This window comes from Ostrinia nubilalis, chromosome 14 (assembly GCF_963855985.1).
Source record: "Ostrinia nubilalis chromosome 14, ilOstNubi1.1, whole genome shotgun sequence".
Taxonomy (NCBI): domain Eukaryota; kingdom Metazoa; phylum Arthropoda; class Insecta; order Lepidoptera; family Crambidae; genus Ostrinia; species Ostrinia nubilalis.
In genome coordinates this window covers 3,599,345-3,624,504 of record NC_087101.1, presented here as the reverse complement: position 1 = coordinate 3,624,504, position 25,160 = coordinate 3,599,345, and the positions used below count along the sequence as shown (strand labels likewise).

Genomic DNA, 25,160 nt, shown 5'->3' with positions numbered 1-25,160 from the left:
GTAAGATGAGGTCTTCCAAATTAAGTGTCTCGCATATTACTCGGTGTTTTACCTCGAGTGACGGCTGCTTAAGAAATTAATAAAATAATAATTGGTTTCCTCCACGGCAGATTTTAACATAAGATTATCCTTGTACACTTGCGGCTATGGAAAAAGGTGCTTTAACAATAATTGAATGACGTTTTAATGTCAATTATCGAACAACTGACTCTACAGATATTATTAAGCTGTTGTAATAAACTGATGAAACTACATGCGTGAGAAAAAATCTACTTAGATAAATAGGAACCTCGTATTACTGAAAATTTTCTTCAAATCCTTTTGTAAATAAAAATAAAACCTTTCATGACTTAAAAACTATTTGACCACCAAATAGTAAAAATAAAAATGAATAAGTACACCCTAAATTACAAATTAGTATTTAATTAATAGGCATTGTTTTTGAATATTCATGAAAAAATAAGGCTTTATCCTAAACACCACGCAACCTGTTATTATTTTTCGGAAGGTTGCAGAAAAATCTCGATTTCCCAGACCAAATGGTTTCCACTTTTTGTGCAAGCAAGTGTAGTCTGCAGTAAGAACGTACTTTATGTAAACTTGAGTTTGTAATATCTTCTCCTCAAACAATGATTTAATTTTGTTGACATGGATGCTTATTAAGTTTAAGTATTAGTCTCCTCAAAATCATTTTCTAAATGTAAACAGATGGAGCATGACAGATATTAGTTGTTTTCGTAAATTCTCAATTGTTTTGTACTTTACGTTTTCATTTAAAATATTGCACTTTCAACAAACATGAACTTTCATAACAGTTTTAATTCGCTTCGCTTCGCTCCGTGAAGCAATCACTAAATAGATTATGTCACAAATATATTGTCTAAAGAAGCTCACAATGAAAAGAAAACCTTTAAAATCTTTTATAACTTCAAAAAACCCACAATATTTTAATTTAAACAATTTATTCTAATATTTCCATAAGCGTGGAATCGTCGCATTTTCCCGCGTCCGTAAAATTTTAATAGGCCGAATAACAAAATGTGTGCGAGCGAGAGCACCCGAATGTTGGCAATGTAGGCGACAGGTGCCGAAAATAGCTCGGTTTGTGACAAAAATTTTATTGCGCAAAAAAATTACGACCGTACCGTTACTGTGGAATCACTCGTGAACTGTAAAAAGTGGGATATCGATGTTCTGGAGTGAGTTATGTAAGGTAAAGTTTGGTGAAAAAGGGTCGTTAAGGTCAGACACAGTCAGACACAGTCAGAGCCTTCAAGGTAAAGTTAAAGTTACATCTATTATCTCTACAAAAGGATATCTAAAGTACCTACCTAAACGTATATAATATAAATATCTAAATGATTATACACACATAATTATATCTTTTCTCTCATAAAATATTTATTATTATTACTATACATTATATTCATTATAAGATGCTCCATAGCGCAAAATAGCACAAATAATGTACCCACCTACTTATTCTCCTTTATTTATTTTAATATGTTGTGAGTTGTAACATTCGCTGTGGGCCAAGTGCCTGTAACGTTGCCGTTTGCTGTTTTTTCACAAATTAATATTTCTTCTCAATATTCTGATTTTGGATACCACTAGCGACATCTATTGGCGTGATTTAGAATTAATTTGCAATAGATGGCGCTTTTTGCTCAGTTAATTGAAATATACTTTGATGAAACATTTCCTAGTGTTTTTATATTGATTATTCTATTTTTCAAATAGAATATTTTCAGTGTTCTGGAAATTGTTTTCATCATGGTTTTATTAGTACAGTATTTACTTTTTCAAACGGCGAAACGAAACGTATCGCGATGTCTATGACAGAGCGGCTGTCAGTGGAGCTGTCAAATCACTTAGGAATTTGTCGATCGTGCGCAACCGCAATTTGATTATTTTCGGGAATGTAATTCCTTTTATTTCAAATCGGGTGGTGCAAAATGCATCCACGATAATTTCTTGATGAATAAATAAAAATAACACACATGAGGTAAGTTCCCGTCGGAGAATTTATTTATTTTTCGTGATTGATATTTTTCGTATTCCAGTACGTGGTATTTTATGTGATCGTTTCTTTCAGAGATTCCCTAAATCCTATTCGGATGAGGGTGGGTTGCTGAAAACTGCGAGTGAAGCTTAAATTAGCGAACAGTTTTCGTAAGTATTTTTGTTTCCCATTGCGGTTTTTTTTCATAACCTAATGCCACGTTCCACATGTGATGCTGACGCTGGTATTTTTCGTTTCAGATGCGGGATTTCATATTTTACACTATTTTTATAGACATTTTAGATATTTCAATATTTCATATTGATTTCTCATCATTTGGTATAAATTATTTCTCCTTTCTAAACTGCTGATCTCTTCGCATTTCCTCCTTGTCATCAAACCTCTGTCTCTGCAAGAGTTTGAACGCTTTCCTGTCGAGGAGACGCAAGAGCTTCATCTGGCACTGCGCGCTTGAGGCCGTGGAGGACGCTGCTTGTAACCTAAAAGTGTGTGAGACCCGTTGGACCCCGGAAGAAGAGAGGAACGTTCAGGGTAACGGCTTATAACCGCATGGCTTCCAAGGTACCCACTTTTCCCTCCTTCAAGTAGGAGTCTTTCCGACCTGACTTCGCGCAGTTATCTTAACTAGTAGAGTCTTTTAATATTTAGGCTGAGTTTTAAGAAATTTGTAGTGGCAATAATATTCACCAAACCGAACCTAATTAACGACCCTGAATCCCTTGAGATTGGCACTATTACAGTAGTTATTATAATATCGTAATTGTTAACTTTATACGAGCATACGAGATAAAAATAAATTGTGTCAATTGAGAGGGAGCTGTTTTATTTACATTTTTTTAATTTCATACAAGGAACGGTAACTTATATAAATTTCTGCAAGCCGGACAACCTCTTTTCCACGTGCAGACAATTCACCATCTTCTCAGTCTGCACCGGTGGCGGTTCAATTCCAGTCACCAAGCCGCCAGGAAAAAATCCTTTCTTGCAGTGGCGCCCCTCTTTGGTGTTTATTATTGCCACCCTTTTTGTAAAAGGTTTATGGGTGGATGGTTAATAAAAGAAGCGACATTGTTTGCTGACTATCCTCTCATACACTTTTATTTAGTTATTTTATTATTGTAATTAGGGAATTTCTCATGTTGTGTGTTGTGTTTGTCCTGTATTTTATTTTTGTGGCCCACATGTTATTTTGTTAACAACATAAACTTATAACCTATTTATAACAGAGCGTACTTACTCTTATTTATGAGGAACTACATAATGTTTGGTTATTTTGTTGAGTTGAAACTTGTTTTATAGTTGGGACAAGTAAGTAACATTTTTATTGTTAGGTTATCGATTTAGTATACCTACACTGCTTTTGTGTTTCTTTATGTAAACATATAACCCGTTACTTACTTTAATTTTAATTAATTTTTCAAGGACAAACACTTTTGTTGAAATTTAAAATTAGTTTATGTAATAGGATAACAAAGTACCTATTTACCAGTTATTTTGTACTAAGGTAACAATTTCCTTTGTGTCACTGCGGACATATAACATTTATTTGAAGTTACCTAGTACATTTTTTTTTTTTTTGTAAATTATTTACATACTTGTTAGTTACTTGTATAATTTTTATAACAATAACATTATTGTTGTTATTGTGTGTTTTAGAACATAAGTGAGAGGTTTTATCCAATCTTGTAAGGTGCCATTCTCAACAAATTTGACAATTTAAATTCATTTTCATTCAAAAATTTTAAAATAATATTTTTGCCACTTAGTTTATTTTACACATAGTTTTTTACAATGGATACCAAAACGGTTTACTACCATTCATTATTACGCGACGAACTTATTTATGAGATAACTGTTCGATCTGAGTCGCCGGAAGATACAGTTCCCAAAATGAAAAAACAACTTAAGTCATTGTGTTCTGAGTTTAGTCCTGAGGAAATTATTGATGAAGAACTTAAACCTAGTGTGGAATTGCCCAATATTTCTGGCAAGTTAAAGGAATTACAATCACACTTAGATAATTTCAAGAAGACTAAGGAGCGGTATCAGCTGACTCGTTCGAAGGCTTTGTATTGCCACTTGCTTCACCGACTGGATAGGCTAGCAGCGTGTAAGGAATCTGTTGACGCAGCTATTCATGCTAGCTTAAAACAGAAGTTGAACTTGTGCTTTTCAGTTTTAGAAGGCTTCGTCACAAACAAATCAGATGGTGAATCTAGTTCCAATTTATACTCAGACGATTGTAGGGAAACTGTTGTTGTGGACCAGTCATCGAAGGTAAATGTTTTAAATTGGAACATAAAGTTTTCAGTTGATTCCAGTGTGCATTCCTTTTTGGAATTAGTTAATGAACGCGCGACAGCTTTTGGTGTTTCTGATAGTATTTTATTTAAGTCGGCGTTTTGTTTTTTCCATGATCAAACACTCTTATGGTATAGAGGTGTCAAAGATCAGGTCTCGTCGTGGAAGGAACTAAGTGAATTATTGGTTGAGGAGTTTGCACCTGCAGATTATGACTATAGGTTGATAGGAGAAATTCGTTCTCGTACACAAGGTCAGGATGAACCTACCCACATTTATTTCGCTATTATGAATGGAATGTTTTCGCGTTTGAAACGGCCATTTTCTGAACAAGATAAGATTGAGATCTTGTTACATAATATTAGGCCTATCTATGCTGAATTGTTAGCTTTACACGACTTCGACACTGTTGCTGACCTCAAGGATAAATGTCGTAAAATTGAAGTAAGACGTCAGCAAACTAGTACCTTCAATGAACCATCTAAACAGCCGTGTATGAATCCAGAGTACACTTACAAGGGTAAATCACCAAAGCCTGTTACTGCTGTCACACAACCACCCTTTTCTGACAGTAAACCAACTTCTAACAAAAAACTCTTATGTTTGAAGTGTAAGGCAAATACACATAGTACAAAATACTGTACGGATAAACGGTTGTTATGTTTTAAGTGTGGTGAAGTAGGGTACACTACTAAAAATTGTGCTAAGTGTAAGAGTGCTACCAATTCAAAAAACTAGCAGGTAACCGAAGTAATGTTATTTCAGAAGATGTCGAACCTTCTGAAAATAAACAATGGTTAGACATTGTTGATTCTTATTTCAAAAACAACAACGTTACTTCGGTTTTGTTTAAACCTAATATAAATGATGTTCGGCCATATTTGAACGTGAACATTTTAGACATGACTGTTTGCGGACTATTGGATTCTGGAGCTGCAATTTCAATTATTGGTAACGGAGCACACCAACGTTTCATTGATCTGGGTTACTCTTTGGATGAGTCGTGTGCATCAACGGTTACTGTTGCTGATGGGTCTTTCTGTAGCACTATAGGAACCATCACATTACCTATTACATTTAAGGACGTCACAAAGGTAATTACATTTTATGTCATTCCTTCAATTGTCTCTGATGTCATTTTAGGAGTAGACTTTTGGAAAAATTTTAAATTAATGCCAGAGATTTTTCAAAATATTTGTTACGTAGAGGCACCTAAAAATTTTCTTAAAACTTCATCGAACATTGACAAGCCTATCAATTTTATTCAGTCTTTTGAAAACTTAAACTTGGAACAACGTGAATTGGCAGACAGGATGATCAAACAGTTCCATAGTGTTTCTTTTGAAAGCAAGGGCTTAGGTAGGACGGATCTTATTGAGCACACAATAAACACAGGCGAAGCTTCACCGATTAAGTGTAGGCCATATCCCATGTCACCTGAGAAATCTAAGGAGTTACATAAGGAGGTAGATAAGATGCTGGAGCTAGATGTTATTACACCTAGTGAAAGTCCGTGGAATAATCCCGTACTTATGGTTCCTAAATCTGACGGTTCATGGCGATTTTGTTTAGACTGCCGTAAACTTAATGCAGTCACTAAAGGTGATGCTTACGCTATCCCGTACATACCTCAAATTTTAGACAGCCTTAGAAATGCTAAGTACATCAGTTCTGTGGATTTTAAATCTAGTTTCTGGCAAATTAAATTAGACGAACAGTCACAAGAGAAAACTAGTTTCACTGTTCCAGGGAGAGGCTTGTTCAAATTTAAGGTAATGCCATTTGGTCTTTGCGGAGCACCTGCTCGTCAGCAAAGATTGATGGACATGTTGTTCGGAACGCCTTTTTGTAGTGACATAACTAAAGGAATGATCTTTTGTTACGTTGATGACGTCATAATAGTTGCAGAGGACTTCAATACGCACTTATTATTACTACAGCGACTGCACCAACGTATCCAAAGTGCAAATTTGACGATTAACTTCGAAAAAAGTAAATTTTTTAGACAGTCGCTGAAATATTTAGGGTACATCGTTGATGAGTATGGTTTGAGGACAGACCCAGACAAAGTGCGTGCAATTCTTGATTTCCCGGTACCAAAAACTTCGAAAGAGGTTAAAATGTTTATTGGCACTTGTTCTTGGTACCGTCGGTTCATCCGGAATTTTGCATCCATTGCTGCGCCTTTGAATGCCCTCACCAGTACTAAGACTAAATTTTTGTGGAACCCAGCTGCACAAGAGGCTTTTGAATCTTTAAAAAATTGTTTGGTCTCTGCTCCAGTTTTAGCATGCCCAGATTTTGAGAAGCCCTTTTCTGTTCATTGCGATGCGTCAAGTTACGGCATAGGTGGTATGCTAACCCAGACAGTAGACGGGAATGACCATCCTATTGCATATATTAGTAGATCACTTAATAAGAATGAACGTAACTACAGTGCAACCGAAAGGGAAGCACTAGCGGTAGTTTTTGCGGTAGAGAAATTTGAACCGTACCTAGGCACCAGACCATTTAAGGTTATTACGGATCATGCTTCCCTTAAATGGTTCATGAACTTAGAGAACCCGACAGGTCGTTTAGCTCGTTGGGGATGTCGTCTGTCCCAATACAATTTTACTATCGAGCATCGTAGGGGGAAAGATAATGTTGTCCCAGACGCTCTCTCGCGTTTATTGAATGTAGATGCTATAGATACCTCAGTTTCAGTAGACGTTGATGATGAGTGGTATAATAAAGTGATACATGGTTGCACGGCTTATCCAAAGAACTACCCCAACTATCGCATTGAAAATGGGAAACTGTACAGGCTTAGTAAAGGTAAATATACCCTGACACAGGAGTTTGACTGGAAAGAAGTTGTGTCCAAGTCCAAGAGGAAAGCAGTCATCGCCGAGAACCACGAACCTCCGACTTCAGCACACTTTGGTGTATTCAAAACACACCGAAGATTGAGCCTGAGATATTATTGGCCGGGGATGTATCGCGACGTCATGGACTTCGTAAAAAATTGCACAACTTGTTCCGCGTACAAACACAAGACTACCTTGACACCTGGACTCATGGGTCAGCCTAAGCAATGTTTCAGACCATTTCAAGCTTTGTCGATAGACTTAGTCGGACCTTTGCCTAGATCCCGATCAGGTTACATTCATCTGTTAGTGGTCACTTGCTGTTTTTCAAAATATACAATGCTATTTCCCTTGAGACGCGCGACTAGCGCAGCTGTGGCCAAGGCGTTCGAGAACTATGTTCTCCTGGCTCATGGAATTCCTGAAACCGTAATTACCGACAATGGGGTTCAATTTACGGGATCGGAGTTTCGTAGCCTGTTGGAGAAATATAACGTCCCTCGTGTACATTACGGTCCTAGATACACGCCACAGATAAACTTGGTCGAAAGGTATAACAAAACAGTAATGACTGCCGTATCTTCGTACGTGAAAGAAGATCATAGAACCTGGGATCTCAATTTGTTTAAGATTCAGTTCGCACTTAACAGTGCTGTGAACGAATCTACCGGATTTACACCGTTCTTTTTGGTTCATGGCAGAGAACCTATAATAAATGGCTCCTTTTATAAGCAAACGGACGACTGCGAGTATGAAGTTGCTATGCCAAGAGAAGACTATGCAGGGGAGTTTGGCGTCTTGAAGGAAGTGTTCGAGAAGGTACGTTCGCATTTGCTGAAGGCCCACGCTACGAACACCAAGTACTACAACCTCAGAAGACGTAACGTCAAACTTTCAGAGGGTCAGGAGGTGTGGCGCAAAACGTACATTCAGAGTGACGCTGAGAAGTTCAAGGCTACCAAGCTTGCCCCAAAGTACGAGAAGTGCATTGTCAAGAAGGTACTATCTCCGCTTGTTTACGAATTAATTGCTCACAATGGCAAGCCTCTCGGTACTTGGCATATCAAGGACATCAAGGTTTAATCCTTGTCTTTTGTTTTCACCCTCAGTTCGCCGAATAGTTTTTTGCCAGGGTTCTCAGCCGTAGGACTTGTTTCACAAGTGTTGTTTGGTATTCTACCAACAATGACGCCAAGGCTACTTTTCCCTTTTAGGGAAACCTTTAGGTTAGTTTTTTTTGTGATCGCCCCATTTAGGGTATGCGATTTATTTTTCTTTTTTCGAGTGGACAAGTATCCGCTGTATACTTGCCTCGTGTTTTTTCTTCTCTGTGACTTTATAGTCCAGATTTTTGTTTCCAGGGATGACATCATGTGTTTTGAGCACTATTCCCTGTGGTTGTGTTTTGTTGCGATGACGTCCAATTATATTGTGATCAGCGACGTTTTGTTCTGCGGTTTATAACCCAGGCATTTTTTATTTTATTTTAGCAAATAATGTTAGTTATGGCCGAAATAGCCTAACAATGTTTTGGAAAAAGAACGAGTAGAATTGCATGTCAAGTTCTACTTTACTGGGGAATTCGAGTACCACTGGTTCACAGTTGGGACTTTATGGGGGAATTTTGGATGCTCGGACAGGAGAGATTTTTTTTTGGTTGGTAGAACATCAGTCCTGGTAGATGGATCATTTTGGTTTGGTATTGCTTTTGTGAAAGTTTAGTATAGTTAGTAAGTTAGTTTTTTTTTCTCAATTGGACTTTTTGGGGGTCTTTCTGGTGTAAAGATTCACTTATTTTTTTTTTCTCTTATTTTCAGTTTGTAGTTCGCTGAGGGCAGCTCAGATTCTTTCTCCGTGCGAATGTCTAGGGGGGAGGGTATTGTAACGTTGCCGTTTGCTGTTTTTTCACAAATTAATATTTCTTCTCAATATTCTGATTTTGGATACCACTAGCGACATCTATTGGCGTGATTTAGAATTAATTTGCAATAGATGGCGCTTTTTGCTCAGTTAATTGAAATATACTTTGATGAAACATTTCCTAGTGTTTTTATATTGATTATTCTATTTTTCAAATAGAATATTTTCAGTGTTCTGGAAATTGTTTTCATCATGGTTTTATTAGTACAGTATTTACTTTTTCAAACGGCGAAACGAAACGTATCGCGATGTCTATGACAGAGCGGCTGTCAGTGGAGCTGTCAAATCACTTAGGAATTTGTCGATCGTGCGCAACCGCAATTTGATTATTTTCGGGAATGTAATTCCTTTTATTTCAAATCGGGTGGTGCAAAATGCATCCACGATAATTTCTTGATGAATAAATAAAAATAACACACATGAGGTAAGTTCCCGTCGGAGAATTTATTTATTTTTCGTGATTGATATTTTTCGTATTCCAGTACGTGGTATTTTATGTGATCGTTTCTTTCAGAGATTCCCTAAATCCTATTCGGATGAGGGTGGGTTGCTGAAAACTGCGAGTGAAGCTTAAATTAGCGAACAGTTTTCGTAAGTATTTTTGTTTCCCATTGCGGTTTTTTTTCATAACCTAATGCCACGTTCCACATGTGATGCTGACGCTGGTATTTTTCGTTTCAGATGCGGGATTTCATATTTTACACTATTTTTATAGACATTTTAGATATTTCAATATTTCATATTGATTTCTCATCATTTGGTATAAATTATTTCTCCTTTCTAAACTGCTGATCTCTTCGCATTTCCTCCTTGTCATCAAACCTCTGTCTCTGCAAGAGTTTGAACGCTTTCCTGTCGAGGAGACGCAAGAGCTTCATCTGGCACTGCGCGCTTGAGGCCGTGGAGGACGCTGCTTGTAACCTAAAAGTGTGTGAGACCCGTTGGACCCCGGAAGAAGAGAGGAACGTTCAGGGTAACGGCTTATAACCGCATGGCTTCCAAGGTACCCACTTTTCCCTCCTTCAAGTAGGAGTCTTTCCGACCTGACTTCGCGCAGTTATCTTAACTAGTAGAGTCTTTTAATATTTAGGCTGAGTTTTAAGAAATTTGTAGTGGCAATAATATTCACCAAACCGAACCTAATTAACGACCCTGAATCCCTTGAGATTGGCACTATTACAGTAGTTATTATAATATCGTAATTGTTAACTTTATACGAGCATACGAGATAAAAATAAATTGTGTCAATTGAGAGGGAGCTGTTTTATTTACATTTTTTTAATTTCATACAAGGAACGGTAACTTATATAAATTTCTGCAAGCCGGACAACCTCTTTTCCACGTGCAGACAATTCACCATCTTCTCAGTCTGCACCGGTGGCGGTTCAATTCCAGTCACCAAGCCGCCAGGAAAAAATCCTTTCTTGCATGCCCCTCTCTCATGGTTTCTGCAGAATACCAGTGGCCGTAACGTGCTCCCGAGTACGTTATGGCCTCATACTGAGCAGAGACCAATTTGGTACAACAATTGTATTATTTCACTTTTTAATGTCAATGTGTATCATTATTTTAGTACCAAATAAACATTTTTTCTTTCTTTCTTTCTTTCTTTCTTTCTTTCTTTCTTTCTTTCTTTAAGGATTTTTTTAAAATAAAACGTATGTAGAGCGCAATATAATTTGTGAAACTGTTTTTATGGCTTTAGCTCTTGGTATTGTCTTGGATTCCTGTCTTAAGACGTGGTTACTGAAAGAATAGGTAAATAGATACTTATTTTGAAAATCATCTTAATGAATGAATGAAAATCTTATTAACAGTAAATGAAATGAAAATTTGACTCAAAAACACTAGATCACTTTGTCACATACCTTGACACCTAAGTATTTAAGTCCAATATTGAGATGTGAAGAAAATTAGCAATAAATGCTAAGCATTTATGGGAAAATATTTTACTAAAGAATAAAAAGAAGAAAACATACTTCTTTTATCGACCCATAATGAGTTTTCCCAGATAAAGAATAACCACAGGAAATTAATAATTTTTTTCAAAGGAAAAATGCATATAGTTACCTACCTAACTACTTCTAATATGATCTTTTAATATTAGTTTTTGCTTCCCTCTACCTTACTTCAGCATTATTGGAAGCGTAATATGAAAATATAAGAAAACAAACGCCTTAGTGTACGCGTAAATCAAAAGGCAGGTGTACACCGTAATCCGTTATGTCAGACTAAGGCACAGCATTATGGCGTCAGGCTAATCCACTGAAATCCAGTTTGTTCCTGATCCAACACTTCTTTTCGTGAATACTGAGCCTTAGAGTATTCTTTATACAACCTGTCACAAAGGTTATAAAAAATGTTTTTTCTTTCAGAAAATCCAATCTTCGTGATTATTCGCTAAAATGATATCTAAATATTCATTGTGACACTTTGCTACGATAATTTAGCTAGGAGAGAAGGTTTTAAATGAGACAGAATAGCTATTCTAGAATTTCGTCATCATCATCATCATCATCTCAGCCATAGGACGTCCACTGCTGAACATAGGCCTCCCCCAATGCTTGCCAATGCGCATCTGCTACTTTTACGATGTCGTCGGTCCACCTTGTAGAATTTATATTGCGAATATGCTACTTTGTCAAAACTGGTAAGTACTATCTGATAAATAATATTAACAGGCGTTGAGTTAAGCCGTCTTTTTAAGGCAATCTCAGTCCGGCTTGTCCCTTACCGTTAATCCACTTACAGACTTTTCAAAGTTAAATATGTTTTTATTCCGTAAATAAACCTATTTAACTCTACAAAGCCTGTCACATCACATAAGCTTCTCAGACTGAGTATTATCTCGAAAGTAATTTCTTTTAGAAAATCCTTTTCGCTTCTAATTAGCGTCACTCAATCGTGAACTTAGGAGACAATACGCCGTTTGACTTATTGATTTCTAACTGAAGAAGAAACTTGATGTAGGTACATACTTACGGATACTTTTTCGGGTAGTTTCAGAGAAAGTACTCGTACTACGTAACTAACTTACTTACCTAATAAGACTTTGAGGTTACACAATACACTAGGTTCATAAAACCCATCTCTATTTTTCTTTGGAAAAAATATTATTTATTTTACCAAATATAGCTATAGGATGGAAGAGACGGAAAATAGTAATTGAAATTTCGCGATGCTTTTTTGTTTTTGCGTCTCTGACGTTAATCTTTTGAAGAATATACATACAATACATAGGTTTTATGAAAAAGTTAAGCTGGGATCTATAAAAGAGCCTTTTAAAATCCAGCTTACTGAAATAAAAGTTTTTTGATCAGATATTACTACATTTTAATTCAATTTTGGATTTTGTATCTTTGAGGAACATAATATCTGTTCATCCACTTAGCGTTGGGTTTTTTATATTGCAATACACTCACGGTACCAATTTGTGAAAATCAATGTTGGCGAGATTCGAATCGACCGGTCGCGGAGCATGGAGCTACGAATGGGTAGAACCAGTTTCAATATTGTTAATTTAATTTTTTATTTAAGAAAATACACTAAAACCACGCCACGATAAATGTTATCGTGTTAGGTCATTTTTGTTGATTTAAACGATATTAAAATTTGTAGCTATCGTAGCGCGCATCGTAGCTTCGTAGCCCTTTTCAAGATTATGTGTGGTTTTTGTAACCAAGCGTATGGTCTAATAACTGTGGTAGGTAAATTGTATGTTGGTTAATATAGGGGACCGCAGAATTGCTAGAATCAAGTGGCAGTGGGCGGAGAACATAGCTCGTAGAGATGATGGCTGTTGTGGCAGAAAAGTTCTCGAGTGGCGACCATGGGCCGGAAGACGTAACGTGAGCCGGCCCCTCACGAGGTGTACCGATGATCTGGTGAAGGTAGCTAGAAGAACCTGGATACGGGCAGCACAGGACCGGTCGTTATGGAATCCTTGGGGGAGGCCTTTGTCCATTAGTGGACGTCATTTGGCTGAAACGAACGATAGGGGATTGATTCTCATGGGTTACCATAACAGTTACAGTTTTCAGTTTTCCCACATTTCAGGCCTACTTCTTAATTTTCTTCAGCGAGTTGCAGAGCCTTATTATACAAGCAGAGTAAAAGTAAGGTCAGAAATTAAATGATGTATTTTCGAAGTAAAAACGTAAAAGAAAAAAATAGGTACAAAAAAGTGTTTCTTAGTTCTTGTACCTTTCTTCTTGTTTCCGATGTAATGTAACCCGATAAAGGTATTTGAATTCGCAGCATCTGTTCCCCGGCTGGATTATTTTACTAGATTCGAATTCGGGCCTCAAAAAGGCTCAAACTTTGCACCTGTTTACTAGATTGCTCAAGAAACTGCCTTACCTAATTTGTTGGCGTACAAAATTGCAATAGCTGCGGTTGCAGGTTCTAATCTCGTTAAGGACAATGTGGTGTAAAAAAATACCTTTTAATCGTGAGGTTTCATAGGTCCTCTTGCCAGATATTAACCCCCTTATTCACAAACGATGCCTGCTTAAGTGAAGCAGCGCCAGCAAATGGAACGCATAGCGTTGAATAGAGCTCTGTGATTGGTTCATATGTCACCCTATGCGTCCACGCGCACTGTGAGACCTCATAGTAATGTTTGTGAATACGGACGTTATTTAATTTTATGAGTCGCCATGACATGGTGATGATATTATCAATTAATAAATTTTCCACTGATAGTTAGATCTGGGTGTCAATCATAGGTTCTCTATTTGATTCCCAGGAAGAGTACACAAGTCAAAAATAATGTGGTTAATTTTAGGTTTATTCAGGAGACTTTGTATATTTTAAACTAGTTTTATTTTTTAGTTATAATCTGGCTCAGATCTAAAAAAAAAACATGTCTGATTTAGTTATTCAATATTTTTGTAAACAAACCTTAAATCAATAGGTACCCTATATCAATTTCATCACGTATTCAACATCTGATTCCAAAGAAACGATTTCATATGAAATATCTTTTATATTATTTTCATCAGAGAGGGTCGTTAGAACATAAGCGATTTGGCCATCTGGCTCGCTGTAATATTAGCTAGGATGTAATATTACTAAGTGTGAATAATTTGAGGTTACGAAGGCTACAAGAATGTTTTTAGTCAATTAACAACAAGTCCCAGGTTCGATTCTTTATAAAAAAGTTTTTTTAATTTGATTTTTGCATCTAAAAATACTTATAACCTGGTTCTATTCTAAAAAAGCTTAAGTAAGTACCTAATACATGTTTTGGTATAAAAGCTACTTACATTAAATGAATTTAGAGATGTATATAAAATATTTATTTTAATTTTTTTTGTTCTTCTGATAACTGGTTTGTTTAAAATTAATGTGGTTTTTATAAATTATTTTTATTTCTGCACAAAATGATGGGTCCAGTTGCTAGAAGAGAAAATTAAATTAATCCAGTGACTGGCAACGTGGGTCCAGTCGAAGACTGTTCTATTACTTCGTTAATTAGAAACAGCAATTAACTGTGTACCTACCATGAGTTTACGTTAGGTGTGCTCGCTAGCGAGTACGTCAAAAATCTCTATGAAGATTTTGTTTCTTGAAAGTAGCCGCTAGGCACAATATGTCATACAATTAATGTCATTTTTTTACGCAATCGCTAGCGAGCACACCTAACGTAAACTCATGGTAAGCACACTGAACGCATTACAATTTTCTGAAGTAAACTTCTGCTCTCAAGACGAATGTCGCCTATACAGGTAAGTTTTCAACGAAATAAATCATTCAATGGAGGAATTATGGTTATTATATACGTTTACTTTTACTCGCATAAAAGTATATAAGACTATTTAATTAGTCTATTCATTCATTATCTAGGATCGGCAAAATGAAACAATGTGTTGCTCTTGTAAAGTAGTGATATTTTCAACAATATTCTATCATCTATTCACACAGAAATTGTTTACGAATCACAACAGAGAAACGACATTTAAAGTAAATTCATCAGCTTGTCGATTCCTTTAAAATTATAATACATTTTCATCTTCTAAAATAATAAAATTTTCACTTTAATGAAAAAGAAAAGTAGCTCTGCTCTCTGTATGATTAAAGAAACAACTAAAGAGGATTTATTCTCTTATATGTAGTTAACTAAGGTACTTGATACAAATAAGGCCTACCTAACTTTAAATGCTTATATTTTAATAAATATTAACGCCAATCAACAAAAACAAGGTTAATTAACTTCTTCCATCCTTTAATTTTAGCAATATTACAAAAAATAACATAATTTTTAACTAAATCTCTTCAAAATAAGCAAATTACGAAACCACTGATTTTGGCTTTATTAAATCACCTACACGGAATAAGGCCTATATGATTCAAATGCCTCTTAAAATTGAGGTTGTATTAAACAAAATGCGGTCTTATAACATTAAACACGTCGATTTGTTTGCGTTATCAAAATTTTACATACCAATTCAACAGAAATATACTGTATATCTCTAGATAAACTTAAATTCTACTTATTAAGAATTATACATAAATTATAGATAAAATTAAATATTCATAGTAACAAGGTAATGATTCCTTACATATATTATCAAAAAAAATATCAAAAACAAACAATATTATTTTTTTGTATAGGGCTTATTAAAACACCGTGTTCGAATAAGGCCTACACATAAAACCTTTTAAATAAATCAGATTAGGAATATCATTTAGTCTTGAATTTTTGTAAACAAAATGAGATCTCTATTTTTATTAGAACCAGTGCATAAAAAGGCTTCTAAATCATCTTTACGAACTCCTTCACAATCTTTGTGATACCACCAAAAGTAGTCCTTTATGGTCGCATATCTGCTACTTTGTCTTCGAGACAGGCATGATAATACCAGCTTTTATTCTTTTTTCCTTTAGAATTATACATACGGCTTTTTTTCTTATTTTTTATTGGTTTTGTATTTTTTTTACAGGGTTTGTAATTTTTTCGACTCTGTTTTCTTTTTATTTTCTGTGTAGTTAGTAACATTCTTATTAAATAAATATTTAGTTACTCTTTTACTCATTTAGTTTGATGAATTTGTTCGTAATCAGGTGTTAACATAAGTATCTAATATGGCCTACCATACTGAAATAAGGCCTAGGCCTTATTAGATATCTCGCTCTTGTTGTCTTTAATAATTTACAAATAATGCATCTATAGCCAGTAGTACAAATTAAGGTAAATATTAGCTAGTAAGAAATATTTAGAAACGACTACCAAGAAAAGCTTAATCTAAAACAGCGTCATTTTACCGAAAATTTAAGATGAAATCGCCAGATTTTTATAAGACAGCACGAAATCACCCACCACCTTAGAAGAACGCGTGCCAATTGGTACTGGGATCGTGGATCAAGTCGCTCTTACACTCTACTGGGTTATAGGGCATATGAGTACGTGTCCTTGAAGTATTATCCCGGTTGGATTTATTTATCTGTGTTTTCTGATGTATAGGCCTTATAAGAACGTAGGCCTTATTTGTATCAAGTACCTTATTTCACTAAATACCTTACTACATGTAGAGTTATGTAGTTTGCAAATGTAATAAATGAATGCACTCAATTAAAAGGTGACCTGTAAATTATCAAATAATTAATTGCTATTGCAATGTGTGGTGAAAATACTATTGGAGTGATATTTGAGGCTTGATTTAACACGTTTAGTGTATAAAGAAATAAACTTTTCACACTAATGAAATGAAACCACGTCCATTTTGTAACCTTACCTTTAATAAATAAATAAACAAAAACAGACTGACTCAAAACTTTTGAAACCTAAACGGCTTACCTACGTTTATAGTATTCAACTATTCATGTTACATCATCAAACTGTATTAGTGGAAAAAAGTTTTTAGATCTGTGCGGTAATTGCGAACATTGAAATGCCCGCACGTGTAACTTTTGTTCAACCAGGCCTCGTACTGCCTCGGGCATTCTTCCACCAAAGTACAGCTGGCCGACTCCTTACACCACCCGCAATTGTACTCCTTGCTCAACCCAAGACAATCCTTGCAATTCTGCGCCAAATTCTGACAGCTGTATATCAGCATTAACATCGTATTCGAGTACGGCTCTATACCGCCCCAGTTCAACCTCAAGTAACCCAACACTATGTTTCTGTTCGTCTTCAGAATTGCCGTATCACAGTAAGCAGTTCTGTCGTCGAAGGACGCCGGTATTTGAATAATCTTCTGCTCGAGTTGTATTTCACAAATGACGTTCCTCTCGTATAGAGTGAGGTCGTCCACTCGCAGATCTAGCTTTATAAACCTCCTTACGTTAGCTGGCACAAAGATTGGCTGTTTACTAATAATTTCAGTGCAAAAACGCTCGTCGCGATTCTTTTTCCACAGATCATCTAGAAACACTTTCTTTGGACAATGCAGGCGCGGGAAACTCGTACACCCAATGTCATTGCACCATTCGCACTGAAACGTTGTCTTTTTACAGTCATGACAGCTCTTGAACGACCTGCAGTAACTAAGCAGCGACTGTCGTTCAGCAATTTTTTGATTTGCCAGCTCTTGGTTTGGTATGGACTGGACAAATACCACACAAATTATTTCATACAAAATAAATTGTGTTATCTGACATACATATTTTCTTAACATTTTAGAGTTTATCGTTCTGAAATCAAAAGGTTTTTTTAACACTTGTGACGTATTTTAACCTATATTAGGCTCATACTTCGATTCACTCACCGTATGTTTTGTTTCACAGAACTTTCTTATTTATTACACTCGCACAGTATCAGCCACCAATGTCGGCTGAGAACTGAAGCTACTGTCGACCTATATATAATATTTCATCGTCAGTGTTTATAAACATTGCTATTCGAATAATAGCCAGTTTGAATACAATAAACGTGAGCTAATCCACCTAAAAGAATCGATCGATGACTCTTGATGTTTGTTCATCATCCTGTTAGTATATCACTGTTACCAATATCAAACGTACAACATTTTTTTGCCAAGAGATTTGCAAGTTAACCTATTTACGTTCCATTTTAAAAGGTCCGAGCATTTGTCTGCGACGACACACGCATTCTCTTCGCCGCACCAACCGCACCCATACTCTGTGGGGATCAGCCTGCAACTTTCACAGTCCACTGCCAATGACTCACATCGGTAAACGGATATCTGGAGCTTATTAGAGAACGGCTGGACGCCTCCCCATATCAACCTCATGATGCCGATATTCGTTTCTCCATGTTCTATAGTGTCCAACGTCACAGGGTAACAATACACCACATCGTTCATTATTAAAGCTTTTAAATGTGTCACTCTATCACTGAATTGGAGTTGGCATATGATTTCCTTCTCATATAAAACTGGGTCTGACGCATGCAGTTTCACTTGTACGTTCTGTCTTACTCCTGCTGGTACTAAAATGGACCCGACATGCTCAATGTAAGGACAAAGCGAATTCATTTTATCTGTTGTGTTTGAATCCATGAGGTCAATTTTTGTCATCGCGTACGGGCAGAGTTTCTCCGGTTTGTCAGTGCATCCAAAGTTGTGGCACCAGCCGCAAGGGTACCACATGCTTCTAGAGCATTCAGAGCATGTACGAAACGATCTACAATATCCAGCTAGATCTTCTATGAGCTTCGGTTTTCTTGACTGAGCCTTTTCAGCGGAGGTGAAGGACTTCAAGAATCCTAAAATCTTCCTTTTATCATCAGTTGATAAAAAATGGCTGTAAGAATGGTCATCAAACTCCATATTTGCGAAAATCTTGTCTTTAAAGTCACTTAATTGATTTTGAGAATGAACTTCTTTATAGAGCAAAAGTAGTAGTAGATACAAATAATTCATTTCTGCCGCCTTGACTAGTCAAGTCTATTGTGGTGAATATAACCATTCATTAAATAAATGCTGTATATATGGGTCATATTGTTATGATTTTTATTTCATTGTATCATAGACAAGAATGATAGTTGAATAGATTGTGAGAAAACTTTACAATAGTGAATAAGCGTGATTTATTTCCTTGTTTGATTTCTTTTACCTTTCAAACTAAATTACTTATTGCACCGTCTTAAAATAGCACAGTTGAAATAAATAAAATAGTTTCTTTTTAACAAGGATAGAAAATCTTCAACAAGGATAGAAAATCTTCTTGTTGGCAGAAAATATATATTTTTTAAGTCTTGCAATACAAATATAGCCTGAATTACGCAGTTTATACCTAATAACATGACAAAATAAAATAAACGCAGAGGTAGTTTAAGTTTACAAAGCTGTGATTAAGTCTCAGATATTAATTTATTTCTCAATAAGCTTCAAAATTTTACGATCAAAATAATTATCAAAATAATGTTTATGTTTATTCGAAATGTATAAGAGCATAATGCGAATTAGGTTATTGAGTAGGTATTGCTTAGGTCGACTGTACAAGTCCGCTTGAAGTACTAAGGTCACTAGCAGAACTTTGATCTGAAGAATCAGTGCTAGAATTTGTCTGGCTATCATTATTATCTGTTACAGAATCATGACTATCTGTTACTGCCTCTTCTTTTGTAACTTTAACAGTAGTAGTTGTCGTGGCTTTATTCTCGCAGCCTATATAAATAGTGACTGAAATAGGTTGATTTTTTTGAGATATTATGTACAAATATACGTGGTTTCTTAAAAGTCCTCCTCGTAATATTTTAACTGTAGGTCCAGCCCCGACTCCAAGACGATCGATGACTCGAAGATAAGTTATCTGAAATGAGAAAAGAACTTTTCAGAATTTATCGTCTCAGCCATAGGACATCCACTGCTGAACATAGGCCACCCCCAATGCTTTCCATGTTCCCCGGTTGGTAGCGGCCTGCGTCCAGCGCCTTCCTGCTACCTTTATGATGTCGTCGGTCCACCTTCAATTCATCATCGAACATCAGGCAGGTCCCTAACATAGGAAGATTTGTTCTGGTCAAAACCAGCGTGATGTGTGTAGGCTAAATCCTTTGTTAGTTTCTGGTAAATTGTAGAGCGATGTGTTCCTGTAGTGAAAACTGAAATGATCAGATGATGAAGTTGATGATCATTTGATATCTTACGTCTCTTCCAATCCAAATAATTATGTATCATCAAGTTTCTGAATACTCACTGGACAATGCACCACTTTCAAATATTTTGCGTGCATACGTCTGAATGGAACCCTTTCCTTGTATAACCTTTCTTGAGACACCAAATGGTCATTTCTCTTGAACATCCCCATATAAAAATCCCTGCAATATATTAAACCTACAAAAAATAGTACTGCACATAATTTGACGATCATTTTTGTTGAGTATCGTTTTAATAAGACTGTTATTGGATTTTACACGTAATTTTGTTATTGGTATTTTAATTAGATTTTGATTAACAGTTTTATTTACGTTTTACGTCATCAATGAAGTGATAACATTCACATTATATTTAATTTCAGCATTTTCATATCGTATTTATGTGACATCATCATTACCCATTAAATCAAGGGTTTTAGGTATTTTATTTTTTACAAATATTTTCTGAATATGTAGTACAGAAGAGTACTAAAAAAAAACGATCACGAACCGTAAAATGACGCATACGCGTCCACGTTAAGCGGACAGTAGCTCTAAAGAAACAATGTGTGCACACCTTTAAACTTCCTCGCGATCCCGACCAAAACTTCCGGAAATGGAATATTTCCCTAAACAGGTACAGTCTTGTCAGGGGAGCGACGGAATTGAAGCATTTTATTGAGGCTTTCGCGGGTAATAGACAAAGAGTAAAGAAGGCTCTTTGTTTTAATCTAAGATACGAAAGGAAGTTTTCAAGCAGTTCTTGTAATTATGTAATGGGATTATGATGTGCAACTACTTACCATCAAATTTTGTGAATAGCACGAAAATTACAATAGATGAAGTTTTTGTATATATAGAGCATTTTCACTTAAAAGTATGCCCTTGGAATCATTTTTCGGTACAGTGTCTCAAAAAGAGCGTGATAGACTAATGGACAACCATGTACATAAAAATATAGTTGTCAGTTGCGTCTGTACAAATGTAATTTTAATTAAACGTCTTGAAAAATATCTGCTAAATTTTTACATAGATATATTTTTTTATCTCTTGGCCTGTATCTTACCTGATGGTAATGATCAGGCCGAAGGTGGAAGCGAGTTTCGCCCGGAATCCTCAACCACGGAGGAACTGGCTGGCTCTCTTACCTCTAACTGCCGGAAAACAACAATGCTGTTAACATTTATATCTTTTTGGGACACCCATGTGGAGAGTGACCCTACTGCGCTTGCCACACTGTTGTGATTTTATGAAGGCGTCACATGTGCCTGAACTGAGAAGTAATAAATTGACAATTCACAATTCCGATAGACGTGTTGTAGTATTTTATTATTTGGGGACCATATGCGGTCCCGTGCTTAGGGTGGATTTTGGTTTTATTTATAGGCTTGACAATAGGTGAGGTTATGAACATTTTGAATTTTCATAACTAATCCTAGAGAGTAAAACGCTTCAGGCGTAATAAGGTAATAAGGTTAAAGCCCTCTTAACTCTTTTTATAGATAAGGGTAATCATGAATTAATCTTTGTTGTTTAAGAAAAAATAATAGTTAACTAAATATGACATTTATTTGATGATTAAAGGTTTATAGGTTGTATAAATTAATTAATAATTGCCAAGAAAACGTCTAAAAGTACTTTTTTATACTGGACCGATTTGAAAAAACCTTTTATCATTAGAATTCCGCATTAATCCCTGGTGAACATAGATTATAGAACATGGATGGAAATTATAGAAAAAGACATTCATTAACGCGAGCGAAGCCACGGCCAAAAGCTTGTCTTAACATAACAAGGGTGCTCACAGACAACTTCACCCGGGATATTAGTAACGCCATTCATAGACGTCTTGTTTACCGTCATGATCGATCGTGCGTCCGTCCATCAATCATGGAATACCCCACCCGCTCCGAAATCTTCACTTTTGCTCCTAACTAGACAATTCACTTAATATCCCTAGTCATTGTTTTGTCACTTATGACATGCTCGTGGTTATACTAAAAACGGTATTGGGGTAAATAATACATAATAAAATAAAATAAAGAGAAAAAATTACCGGAGTTTAAAATTAAAGAATTGAGTATTGAGTTCTGTTACTTTTGTTTTATTTTTTTATTTGATTAAACTGATTTTCCGATCGTCAAAAACTTTTTTACTAAGATAGTTATATTGAAAGCTTTTGAATAGAAATTATGCATCAAGAAACTTTCCCGGTTAAAAAAACATCTGTGGAAACTATATAATTAAATGCTTTGGCACTTATATTAATTTCATAGACTAAAACACAAACTTTTCTATTTTATTCTGGTTATAAATACAAAATAATGATAAAAAATAGCAACCCAAACTGAAGATTCTTACGTGCAAGTATGTAGAGACACTATTTCAAAAACTGTTCACCAAAATCCTCATTTCGTATGAATGTCTCCAGCCTTATCCCACCAAAATCACTAAACCATATCTTAAAAGCACTTAATCACATTCAATTACGTCACAGCTCCATCAAGTCATATCACGATGTAATTAATTTCCGTCATTAGAATTCAACGGTTACTATTAACATAGATAATTTAGTACACCGCTCATACAAGTTAATATAGCTCTAAGTCAGCCATACATCAAAATTATGTATGACATAGACGGGTTAAGTTTTACCTTTTCACCGAAATTGGTGGCTTTTGTCATGAACTGGTAAAAATCAAGTCGGATCCACTGTAGATTGGGTTGGAGCATGTCACAAACATCTTTTTAGGGTTCCGTAGTGCTGACAAGGAACCCTCCTCGAACAGACAGACAGACAGACATATCGAACTATAATAGTTTCGATATGTCTGTCTGTCTGTCTGTCCGAGGTTTTGCTGAAAAACTATTGGCACTAGAGAGCTGTAATTTTGTGGAGCTATGTAGATTAATCACGCCGACCAAACGGTAAAAAATTTTTTTAAAATAAAATAAAATTAGGGTCTTCTACCCCATCGTGTGAGGTATCGTTGTATAGGTCTTTTAAAATGGCTTAGGGGTTTCTAATGCCCGTTTTCACCATTAATCCCCAATTTTGAAGTGACCCCTATGAAAACAAAATTGATAAGTGTTATTATAGGGGTCACTTAAAAATTAGGGATAGATGGTGAAAACGGGCATAAGACTATTTTTCATTTAGGGATCTGTTTGCAAATTATTAAAGTTTAAAGTGCTTATTTTTGTTCGAGTAGAGCGTCTCCCCCCTCTAAAAACTACACTGTTGCTTTAAAAAATCTGGAAAAATTGCATAGGAAAGTTACAGAAGAACGGTCACGCCCCATACAAAAAAAACCCAGACCCGACAGAAACGAGACATACCTCAGTTTTTTCGTCATATTGTCTTAATTAGTTAAATTATATATTTTTTATATTCGAAATCTATGTATAACACCAAAATATTTACCATTTGTTTTTGTTCAGGCGTTATACAAAAACTAATACAAAATGCTTATTTATCACCAAAATTGGTAAATGTATGTACCTAAATGTCTATTACAGCTGCTATGGAATGTATCTAGGTGACCTGGAGTTACAGCCGGATTATACAGGGTGGTTATACATATGGAACGATAAGTGATCTCACTCGATTATTTCTAAACTATACAAGATATCGAAAAACTAGTTACTGATTCTGAAAGTGCTTCACGAGCTCTTTCAAATGGTACCAATAATAGGTTACAGATTATGGAAGCTGGTAACATTGAATTTTTGGATTTTTTAACTTCTATTTTCCACCCTGTATAATCCGGCTGTATCACCAGGTCACCTAGATACATTCCATAGCAGCTGTAATAGACATTTAGGTACATACATTTACCAATTTTGGTGATAAACAGGCATTTTGTATTAGTTTTTGTATAACGCTTGAACAAAAACAAAGGGTAATATTTTGGTGTTATACCTACATAGATTTCGAATATAAAAAATATATAATTTAACTAATTAAGACATGACAAAAAATCTGAGGTATGTCTCGTTTCTGTCGGGCCTGGGTCACAGATGACCGTTCTTCTTTGCAATAATTGGGTGAACTGATATCAATGAATGTTATTCCTCGGCAAGGACTCCTATAATTTTAACAAAGTAGGTAGGTACTACTACTGCTTCAAAACTCTAAGCACGGGTGCACAGTTCCACGACATAAAAAAAAAATTAGTATGTTTTTAAATTTCATGGTCCTGTTGGAAGAAAAAGAACAATAGAGTTGGACCCGGAAAGGAATATTAATATGAAAATCCATTTGAAATTAACACCAAAAGTTACTAAATAATTCCATATTGTCCAAACAAGTAGCAGTAGTAGTAGGAAAACGCAGCGTGGGACGTCCACCCACAAGGTGGACCGACGACCTGATAAAGGTAGCAGGAAGGCGCTGGATGCAGGCCGCTACCAACCGTGCGATGTGGAAGTCATTGGGGGAGGCCTATGTTCAGCAGTGGACGTCCTATGGCTGAAATGATGATTATGATGCAAGTAGCAACTGTCCAATTTTGTAGTTATTAACGCTAGTGGAAGACATTTTATTCCAGTCATGACTTGTATTAATACCCATTTCCAGCAGATCACACGATAAATGCGAGGTGCTATTGTAACACCCACAAATCCGGCTTTCAAGCTAATGTGTTTATTTATAAACGTTTTCCTTCCATCTTCGAGTGAGGAAACATAGAGCTGTGAATCCCGACAGCTGACGCAGTTTCCACATTCGCCGGTTTCGTCTTTATGACCAACTAGGTATTCAGTATTTAGCATATTTTGCAAGAAAGTTATTTTAAGACCAAATCGACTATAGTTTTGTCAAGGTACAGTTAGCTTCAAAATATGAACTTAGTTCGTGATATGCAAAATGACTAATAAATTGACAACAAAACTTTATTCCAATGGTTACAAAGGCGTGTTTTGAACTTTTTGGTGTCACGAACTATTTGATGCTAACTGTACATGATTCATATTTTTCAGTCAAGAATACATTAATTTTAATAAATCGCTTAAGGCGATTACT

At 35.8% G+C, this 25,160-nt stretch overlaps 1 long non-coding RNA gene across 1 annotated transcript; it reads left to right on the top strand.

Moving 5' to 3' along the window:
- Positions 1-1,547: 1,547 nt before the first annotated feature.
- LOC135077810 (uncharacterized) lies at positions 1,548-2,833 on the top strand. Its single transcript, XR_010258511.1, has 2 exons — positions 1,548-2,172; positions 2,263-2,833. It is a non-coding gene; the product is annotated as an uncharacterized LOC135077810 (long non-coding RNA).
- Positions 2,834-25,160: the final 22,327 nt, after the last annotated feature.